General features: G+C 39.2%; 1 pseudogene; it reads right to left on the bottom strand.

Annotated features, from left to right (window-relative positions):
* Positions 1–8790: 8790 nt before the first annotated feature.
* Positions 8791–9664, bottom strand: LOC119821915 (annotated as a pseudogene).
* Between the last annotated feature and the right edge of the window lie 297 nt (positions 9665–9961).

Below are 9961 nucleotides of genomic sequence, written 5' to 3'. Positions count from 1 at the left end.
TATTTTGGGTTCGGGTGAAGTATCCTGTAGATTTCTGCTAGGATGATTTATAATATTATTTAATTCCAACATTCTCTTAGTTAGGTTTTGTCAACCCATGTATTGACAAGACTGGGGTACTGAATTCATCCATTCAGAGTGTGATGATCAATATGTAATTTTAGCTATAGTAGTGTTTCCTTTACAAAGTTGGGTGCCTTTGTATTTTGATTCAAAATTTAAAATTGTGATATCTTCTTGGTGGGTTTTTCCTTTGATAAGTATGTAGTGTCTTTCCCTATCATTTCTGATTAGTTTTATTTATAGTACATTTTGCCATATAGTAAAATGGCCATAACTGCTTGTTGCTTGGGTCCATTTGCTTGGAATGCCTTTTTCCATCCTTTTACCATGCAGCAATTTCTATCCTTGACGGTAAGATGTGTTTCTTGGGTGCAATGGAAATAAATATGGATCCTGTTTTTTAAACCAATCTTTTAGTCTGTGTCTTATTTTGGAGTGAGTAATGGAGATCATTGATATTGAGAGTTAGCAATGAGCAGTGTTATTTGATAACTCTTATTTTGTTGTTATAATATACAGTTCCCCTTTTGATTTATTGGTTTGGGATTATTTATTCCTTGTGTCTTCTTGTGTGTGGTTAACTTATGTAGACTGAAATTTTCCTCCTAGTGTCTTCTGTAGAGATGGGTTGGTAAATAGAGATTGTTTATATCTTTATTTTATTTTATATTTTACTTACAGTTTTCTTTCTCCATTGATTTTGAATGGATAGTTTTGCTTTATACAGTAATCTAAGTTGTCATCCATAGTTTTTCAGTTTGTAGAATATCCATCCAGGGTTTTCTAGCTTTCAGAATCTCCATTGAGAAGTCAGATATTATTCTTTTTTTTTTTTTTTTCCCATGGTTTATTTTTTTTATATTTAAAAATTTCCATCTCCTCCCCTCCTCCTCCCCCTTCCCTCCGCTCCTCCTCCCCCTTTCCTCCCCTTCCCTCCACCCATACCTCCCCTCCCTCCCTCTCTAGGCCAAGGAGCCATCAGGGTTCCCTACTCTATGTTAAGACCAAGGTCCTCCCAACTCCCCCTAGGTCCGGGAAGGTGATCGACCAAGCTGAGAAGGCTCCCACAGAGCCCGTCCATGCAGAAGAATCAGAGCCCAGCGCCATTGTCCTTTGCTTCTCAGTCAGCCCCCACTGTTGGCCACATTCAGAGAGACGGGTTTGGTCGCATGATCCATCAGTCCCATTCCAACTGGAGTTGGTGATCTCCCTTTAGTTCTGTCCCACTGTCTCCATGAGTGAACGCACCCCTCACGGTCCTGAATTTCTTTCTCATGTTCTCTCTCCTTCTGCTCCTCATCAGGACCTTGGGAGCTCAGACCGGTGCTCCAATGTGGGGCTCTGTCATTTTCTTCATCTACCGCCAGGTGGAGGTTCAGTCCAGATGGAAGTTCAGGGGACAGGATCAGGGATTCCAGGCAGCCCAGGAACGCCGCCCGGACAAAAGGGCCAAGGTGGGGGCAGGGCGGGATGGAATATCATACAGCGAACCTGGCAGCACAATCTGAAGGAGCCAGCACTCCCTTGCAGGAATCCTCAGACCTGCCTGGAGGCCAGAGTCTGACCCCTTTGGGTGGATGGCCTTAGTACAGGAGCAGGACACCTGAAAACACTAGGGAAGGCTTGGGAGAGGCAGGGACATGAGACTCAGATATTATTCTAATGGACCTAATTATTATGCTATTTTATAATTTGTTTTGCATCTTTAATATCCTTTCTTAGTTCTGCACTTTTAGTTTTTGATTATTATATGTTTTAGGGAATTTCTATTTCGGCCCTATTAGGTATTTTGTCTGATACTTTTACCTTAATAGGCACCACCTTCTTTATATTAAGGAAATTTCCTTCTAAAATATTTTCTGTGCTTTTGGCTTGGGTTTCTTCTCTTATCTTTTTCTTCTATTCATATTTTTAATGGCTTTGTTTTTTTGTAGTGTTCCAGATAACCTGGATTGTTTCTGTATGAGGTGTAGCACAAATGATAAAAACACAGAGATAGATATAAGGAACAAAGCTGCAGGTCAGAGAAACAGAGCCCTAAACCACTAGAGAGACCTTATACTTCTACCAATGCTCAGACCAAGGGCCAATTATCAGACTGCCTAGACTGTACTGTGTCTCCACCAAACCTCAGATGCCACACTCGAGTGAGTTCTTGTCTCTTCCCCTTTATATTACTATCTCCACCCAGTCATATTGCTCCTGTCTCCACCTCCCTAGTACTGGAAATAAAGGTGTGTGACCCCTAAACACTGGGGTTAAAATTGTGAGCCACTACCACCTGGATCTGTTTCTGGATTAATCTTGTATAGCTCTGGGTAGCCTTGAACTTACAGAGATTTGCCTGCCTCTGTCTTCCCCAGTACTGGGATTAAAGTTGTGTCCACCACTCCCTGACCTCTAGTGGCTTAGTTTGCACTCTGATCTTCAGGCAAGCTTTATTTATTAAAATACAAATAAGATATCAATACAAAATATTCCCCTTTGACTAAAATAAAAAAGAAGGCTATAATGAATATAAGAAAAACTATATAAGCCTGGCGGCGGTGGCGCACGTCTTTAATCCCAGCACTCGGGAGGCAGAGGCAGGCAGATCTCTGAGTTCAAGGCCAGCCTGGTCTATAAGAGCTAGTTCCAGGACAGGCTTTAGAAACTACAGGGAAACCCTGTCTCGAAAAACCAAAGAAAAAAAAAGAAAAACTATATACAAGTAAAATAACTATATATAATATATACAGGCAATAAGTACATTAACAATGTCTAGTCCGTTTGAATTATCTGTCCTATCTTGGTGAGTCCCAAGTCTTGTACCCAATTTACTTTCTATAATGACATGTATTACTACCCAAAACTATCTTTTGATATCTCTCAGTCTTATATATTTTACACCACTTGAGTGAGTTTCTTTTCTGTGTCCATTAAACAAGAAAATTAGTGACTCTAACTATCTAGTCTTCAACTCCCTCAGAGACTCAAAAGGAAATAATATTAACTAATAAGCAGGAAGTGGGAGAAGCAACTTCCAAAAAATGTGAGAAATGACAAAAACACCTGACTGCCTGGACAGTCTCCCAAGGTTTCTCTCACAACACTGGGGCATCCATCTTTAGCATACAGGCTTAGCATATTCAACAGACTTTTCTGTGAAAGGGCTGTCCCTCTTGTCTTGACAATGTTTGACAGTCATTTCTTTCTGTGTGTCCTGTTTATCTGGTTAGGACAGTATACTGTCAGCAGTAGGCAAGGGCATTTTCTTCCCTAGTGGCTTAGTTTTGCCACAAAGACAATAAACTCCATGTGAACTTTTCTTCATGCCCATTATCTTCTCTGAAGTAGATGGTGCTGCCAGAAGCCGACATGTCTCATTGTCATAAAAACAGAGCCTATGTTATTAAAACATCTTAAATGCCATATTCTGTAAATCTCTGAAGTATTTCAAGATGATCTGTCCATCTAAAATGTATCTTGTTTGACACATACCTAATGTGAGTACAAGTTTGATTGTAATCGGTGATTAACTACTTACTAACCTGCATTTCCTTATTATCCTAAACAGCTGGTAATAATTCTCAAGGACTAGAAATTAGCATTAATTTGTTAAATGAGTTGAACAAGAGCATAAATTATGTATAATATGTTCAAACAAAATTAATCTCAAATTTTTATCAATATACAAAATTTGTATACAATATACAATCCAATATAAAACATTTAAAACTAGTAGTTGCCTTTTAAAAGTAGATTTAATAATCCACTTTTTTATCTTATCATATGTATTTTCTCCCTTTTTTCTCTTCAGAGTAGATTCAATAACAAACCCTGTTATCTTATAATTCTATATCTTTTTTTCCAGAGTAGATTTAGTAATCTACTCTTTTATCCAATCATACCTCTATCCCCATTTTTTATTCAAAACAAGAACCTTGAATCTAACTTCCTTTGTGTAGCTTTTTTCATGACCATTAACAACAGCCACTTGTAACCAATCACCCTAAACAATGACAAAGACCATAACCCAATGAAAGACCAAAAACACATACCTCACATCTTGGAAATTTGGGCATCTGTCAAGGCCCAGCCCTGACATAAATTATTTCTTGTACCAGAGTGGAGGTGTGGGAATGAAAAACACAACTCACATGACTTTTTCAGTCCTGAAAATCACCTAGATTTATTATCCAAACAACTTTTATACCAAAACATAAACTGAGGGGGAAGTTCATTAGCGTTTTGTTTCCTAGATAGCTGGAAGAATGACTTTGGTCACATCCACAGCTCGTACCTATGCCTACTCTATCATGTAGACTAAAAATCACCTCTTCCCCAGGTGACCTCCTAAATTAAAATAGAAGAGCAGAACAACACTAGCATATCCTGACTTCCTTTGGATGGCATCAGGCTGTCTCACTATCAAAGGCTAAATAAACACCTCTGTGTGGAAGGTGCAAACTGTGCCTTGCCAGGTCACTCAGAATTTTGACTGCTATACAATGGCTTGTGTAATCCGTCCCCTACAATCACTCTCTCATTAAAACCTGTGCTTCTGCAACAGGACAGAGGATCATATCTGTCTTGGGCAAAGACTCCTTAACTTACTGAGACTAATCTGTCATCAGAACAGGCATTCTAAACAGGTAAGTTCCTGTCTTAGGCAACTTGGGAGATGAAGCTTCAAACCCATCTCTGACTACTGACCTCTGTTAACAAAAGAGATTAAGGGATAGAAACCTTTGGGCTCTGTGTCTCAAAACCATACTTTCTCATCAGGAGAAATCATGATGTTTTATGAATAATCATACTACTAAAGACTATAGTCTCCTATTTAAATGAGAGGAGGGTCACCTGAGTTGAAAATGTTTCTTCAGCTGGTCTAGAGCAGCTTTTAATAATTTTATACTGTATCAAAATCTAGAACTCAGCACAGGCATTAAATCCAAGTATTTACGGGATGTGTCAAACTTTTCTCAGCATCTTCTAAGCAGGTACAAACATTATCAGGTAAATACCATAATTCTAGAATGGAAATTAACTTTAAATCCACAATTTGACATATCACAATTTTCTTAAATCCCTATTAATCAAAAGACAAGAAAAGTTTTTTGTTTTTTTTTTTTGTTTTTTTTTTTTCCTGATGGGTGAGAGTCCAATGCCTTTACTGTTATCAAATACCCGTCTCAGTTTCTGAGCAGCGTTTAAACCCTCAGGCTGCCCCCCTCTTCAGTGAAGAGAGGCTTCAGTTATTTCTTATTTTGACTCTTTCTTTCCCTGAGGGGAAGGTTTAAGTCTTAGTTCTCAGGTACAATATTTTAATCAAAATGAGTTATGTGTCCTAAAGACTCAAACAGTCAAATGTTTAGTCTACATTTCTAATTCAGCTCCAAAGCAAACAGGATTCAGACTGCAAGCAAGTTGTAGTCTTCGCAGTCAGTGCAGCAGGGCCTCTGTGACTGTGTGTGTCCCAAATGTCTGGAAGCAGCTCAGCATCTGTCCCTCAGTGCAGCATGGCACTCTGCTATGCAGAGTGACCCAGCATTCCTGCAGATCAGGCACTCCTCTCTGAGGTGGCAGGGAAGACTGGACCGTGGACTCCTCTCCAACTCCTTTCATTCTGACTCCTGTATGGGGCCCTTATCAGCTACGATGTCATCAGGACTGCTACTCCTTTACTGTACATGCAGTCATCTCATTCAGCTTTATTTTCTTCCTGTGAAAAAAGCACAAACACATCCTCGACCCCAAATTAACATAAGGCTGTTTTTTTTTTTTTTTTTTTTTTTCTAATCATTGCAGGGGCTTTTTCACCTTGCGTTAACAAAGATCATCTTGGTGTCACCATGCCAGATCTGTCTGGAGCAGATCTGTCTGTAGCTTTTATCTTTTTAGAGTTGTTTTCAAGGAGCCATGGCACGCTCCACAATTGCTTTTCATTTTTAACCATATATGCAGTTCTTCCATTGGAAGAGCCATTTGTAAAATTTAGCATGATATCCTTTAAGGGATCTTTACCTATAACATTAGCAAAATGTATTTGTGCAAATAGTAGCAATGATCAGCTGGAAAAATTATGACTCTGGCCTTTAAATTGAGCAAACATAATTGTCCAAGAATCACTATTTTAAAATTATCATTTAATCTACTGCTTAGTATAAGGAACATTGATCACAGTCAGTTCTCTACTAAAACATCTCCTAGATTCCATCCTACTCTTCTGAGCTAAACAAGTTATTGCTTTAAATTAAGAGTTTAATATCCTAACTGGCAAAATGGGAAGGTGTAGCCATAAAAAGTGGACTGTTTTTCCATTAAACTGCTGTAGGATTAAATTTTGTATTTAATATACATGCTTGCTAAGGCTGAATCAAAATTAATATAATGTACTGTTGCTATATACTCTACCTGCTTGAGTACCTGTTTGGCAGCTTCTATAAGCTGTCTACTGGAATTTGACTCATTGCTCCCTTTAAGAATTTTACTCAGTGGCTAAAATTCTCCCTTAAGAATATTATGATTAAGACCCTAGCCATTGTATATCTAATTAAAAGTTTGTAAGCTACCTTCCTTTTAAGTTGCAAGTCTGACTAGCTGGCAGGAAAATGGAAAAAACAAAGCATATTCAACTAATGATGCTGGCATAACTAGATATTAACATGTACAAGTGCACAAAATGGAAATCCAAATGAATCCAAGGCCTCAAACTAAAACCAACAATACTGAACCTCACAGAAGAAAAAGTTAGAAGTACACTTGAATGCATTGGCACATTTCAAATACAGCCCCAGTGGTACAGACATTGAAAGAAACAATTAATAAATGAGATCTCCTAAAACTGAGAAGCTTCTGTATAGCAAAGGACATAGTCAACAAAACAAAACATCACAGCCTATAGAATGGGAAAATGTAGTGAGGAGGTGGGCAGGTCTGCTTTTCGTCCTGCCTGGCTTCCGCACGGCTAGCTTTACACCCGAAATAACAACACACAAATTGTATTCATTTAAATACTGCTTGGCCCATTAGTTTCAGCCTTTTACTGGCTAATTCTCACATCTTGGTTAACCCATTTCTAATGATCTGTGTAGCACCACGAGGTGGAGGTTTACCGGGAAGATTTTAACCCACATCCATCTTGGGCTGGAGCTTCATCACGTCTGCCTAACTTCCCTTCTTCCCAGCATTCTGTTCTGTCTACTCCACCTATCTAAATACTGCCCTATCAAAAAACCAAGGCAGTTTCTTTATTAACCAATGAGAGTCCTCCATCAGGAAAAGGTCTTTACTAATAATTAATCCACTCCAAAAGCATACAAAGAACTGAGGAAATTAGTAACCAAAAGAACAAATAAACTAATATAAATATATGTTACAGATATGATACAAAAACTGTCAACAGATAAGCTTAAAATGACTGAAAGACATTTTAAAATGCTCAACATCTTTAACCATTAGAGAAATGCAAATCAAAACAACTCTAAGAGGTCATCTTATATCTGTAAGAATGACCAAGGTCATGAACATCTCTGACAAATTATGCTTAAGAAAATGTGGGATAAAGGAAAAAAAAAACTCCTCCATAGCTGGTGAGAGTACAAACTGGTACAGCCACTTTGGATATCAGTATGGCAATTTCTCAGAAAATTAGGCAATAAACTCCCTTAAGAGTCAGCAATACCACTTTTAGGCCTATACACAAAAGATGCTCAACCATACCATAGGGCATATGCTTAACTGTGTTCATAGCAGAATTATTTTGTCATAGCCAGAACCTAAAAAAAAGCCTAAATGCGCCTCTTTTACACAAATGATAAAGGAGCTAAGATAGAAATCAGAGAAAAATCACCCTTTACAAACAGTTGCAAATACCATAAAACATCTTGGAGTAACTCTAACTAAAAGAGTGGATAAACCTGTATGACAAGAACTTTAAATCTTTGAAAAAAGAAACTGAAGACATGAGAAAATGGAAAGATCACCTATTCTCTTGGGAAGTTAGGATCAACATAACAAAATGCCAATTTTATCAAAAGCAATCTACCTATTCAATGCAAATTCCCATTAAAATTACAGCAAAATTCCTCACAGACCTCGAAAGAACAATCCTCAACTTCATAAGGAAAGCAAAATCTCAGTAGAGCCTAAATAATCCTAAAATCCAGTACAATCACAGAACTTCTGAATGCACCACAGTCTCTGACTTTAAACTTCACTACAGAGCCACAGTACTGAAAACAGCTTGTTATTGGCATAAAACCGATATGAGGACCAATGGAACTGATATCTATCCACACACCTATGAGCAGTAGATTTTTGATAAAGAAGCAAAATTGTGAAACGGAAAAAAGGAAGCATATTTAACCTGCTCATTTATTTTTACAGACCTTTAACTGTCCTGAAACTGTAGTGCTCCAAGTCTACCCTTTTTCCGGTCTGCCTGTCAGCTCCTACCTGAAGCCGGACCTCGTGGTAGGGTGAAGGGCATGTTCCCTCCCTCTGCCAGCCTTCCTGCTGTACTGGGGACCAGGCAGCACCCGTTCCTCATTCCCCTTTCTGCCTGGCCACAGACCATGCTTCTAAGTTTAAAAATCTCATCAGAGGTCAGTGTTAGGGGCAGCAGATACATTTACAGGTTCTTTGGTGTCTGCCAGAGTGGTGGCTCAGAGATCTCTGAGATCTTTTTTTTTGTTTGTTTGTTTTTTTAAACACATGAAGCTGTTTAATTGGGTTGTTAGCAATTTAGAGGAGCAGTGTTTGAGGATACATCCGGTTACTCATAGAGAACTGAGAGTGTAGGCAGCCTGCAGCTGAGGAACAGCTTTGATCTTTGGCAGAATCTGCGAGTCCACGGTTTTCTGATCAGCCTTCCACTGCTCTGTAATCTCATATTTCTCCTTCTCTGTGTTGAAGATCTCACCCTCCTGGTGCCTGGGATTGTGCAGCTGCTTTTTCTTGAAGTAAGCATCAGTCAGGTGTTGGGGATTTTAACTGTGCTGATAGCAACTTTTGTAGAGGTGGCGATGACAAACTTCTGGTGTGTTTTTCTCAGAGGAACTCTGTTGAGGGCAAGAGGTCCCGTCACAAGCAGTAAACCACTGCCCAGCTGCTTCAGAAAAACCACGCTCTTGCCCCTGTGGCGCCCGGTGTGGATGATGAGACGGTCCCAGGAGTGATGCTGGCACGCAGGCGTCTCACGTGCTGACTGAAGGGCTTTTCTGCCATGGCTCAGCATCTTCCGAGGCACATCTTCGGTAGGCCAATACCAGGACATTTTTCGAAGCTTCACCACCTAGGTACCACCATTCTTATCACCACCGACTGGTTTTGTGACAGTAGCAAGGACCTTCTCCTTTTTCTTCTTCTTTTCACCTTGTTTTTTGCAGATGAGTATTTCCTTTTGTACATGGCCTTTCTGGAATACATAGCAGATAGGAAGTACCTGCCAATTCCTCTAAGTGGAATTTCAGCTGCAATGGGGCTACCTCTTCTTGGGTTTTTTAGCCTTAGGATCATCCTTTTGGACTGCAACAGCGGCAGCGGCATCACGGCCAGCCTTCTTGGCTGCAGGTTTCTTCTCTTTTGTATCAGGCTTCTCAGCTTTTTCTCTCGCCATCTTGCAAGATGGGAAAGAGCCAAAACCTTTTTCTAGTACTCTATACGACCATTAATATCATTACAAAAAGTTTTAAATATATATATTCATCTTATAAAATTTATACCTTAAGAAAAGTTGTTGAAGAGTCAATATAAAACTAAAGGATTATGAGATGAATGGCAATAAAAATAGTCCTTAAATATTTGTTTTTCTACTGTCCCCATATCAGGTGGCTCTTCTGACATGAGACAGAGATTTTGGATTTTACTTTAATAAGCATGCTTGGGTTAGAGAAGGAGAGAACCACACTCCAAC

The sequence above is a fragment of the Arvicola amphibius genome, chromosome 8 (assembly GCF_903992535.2).
Source record: "Arvicola amphibius chromosome 8, mArvAmp1.2, whole genome shotgun sequence".
Classification (NCBI taxonomy): domain Eukaryota; kingdom Metazoa; phylum Chordata; class Mammalia; order Rodentia; family Cricetidae; genus Arvicola; species Arvicola amphibius.
The sequence above is the reverse complement of the archived record's forward strand: the minus strand, read 5'-3'. Positions and strand labels throughout refer to the sequence as shown.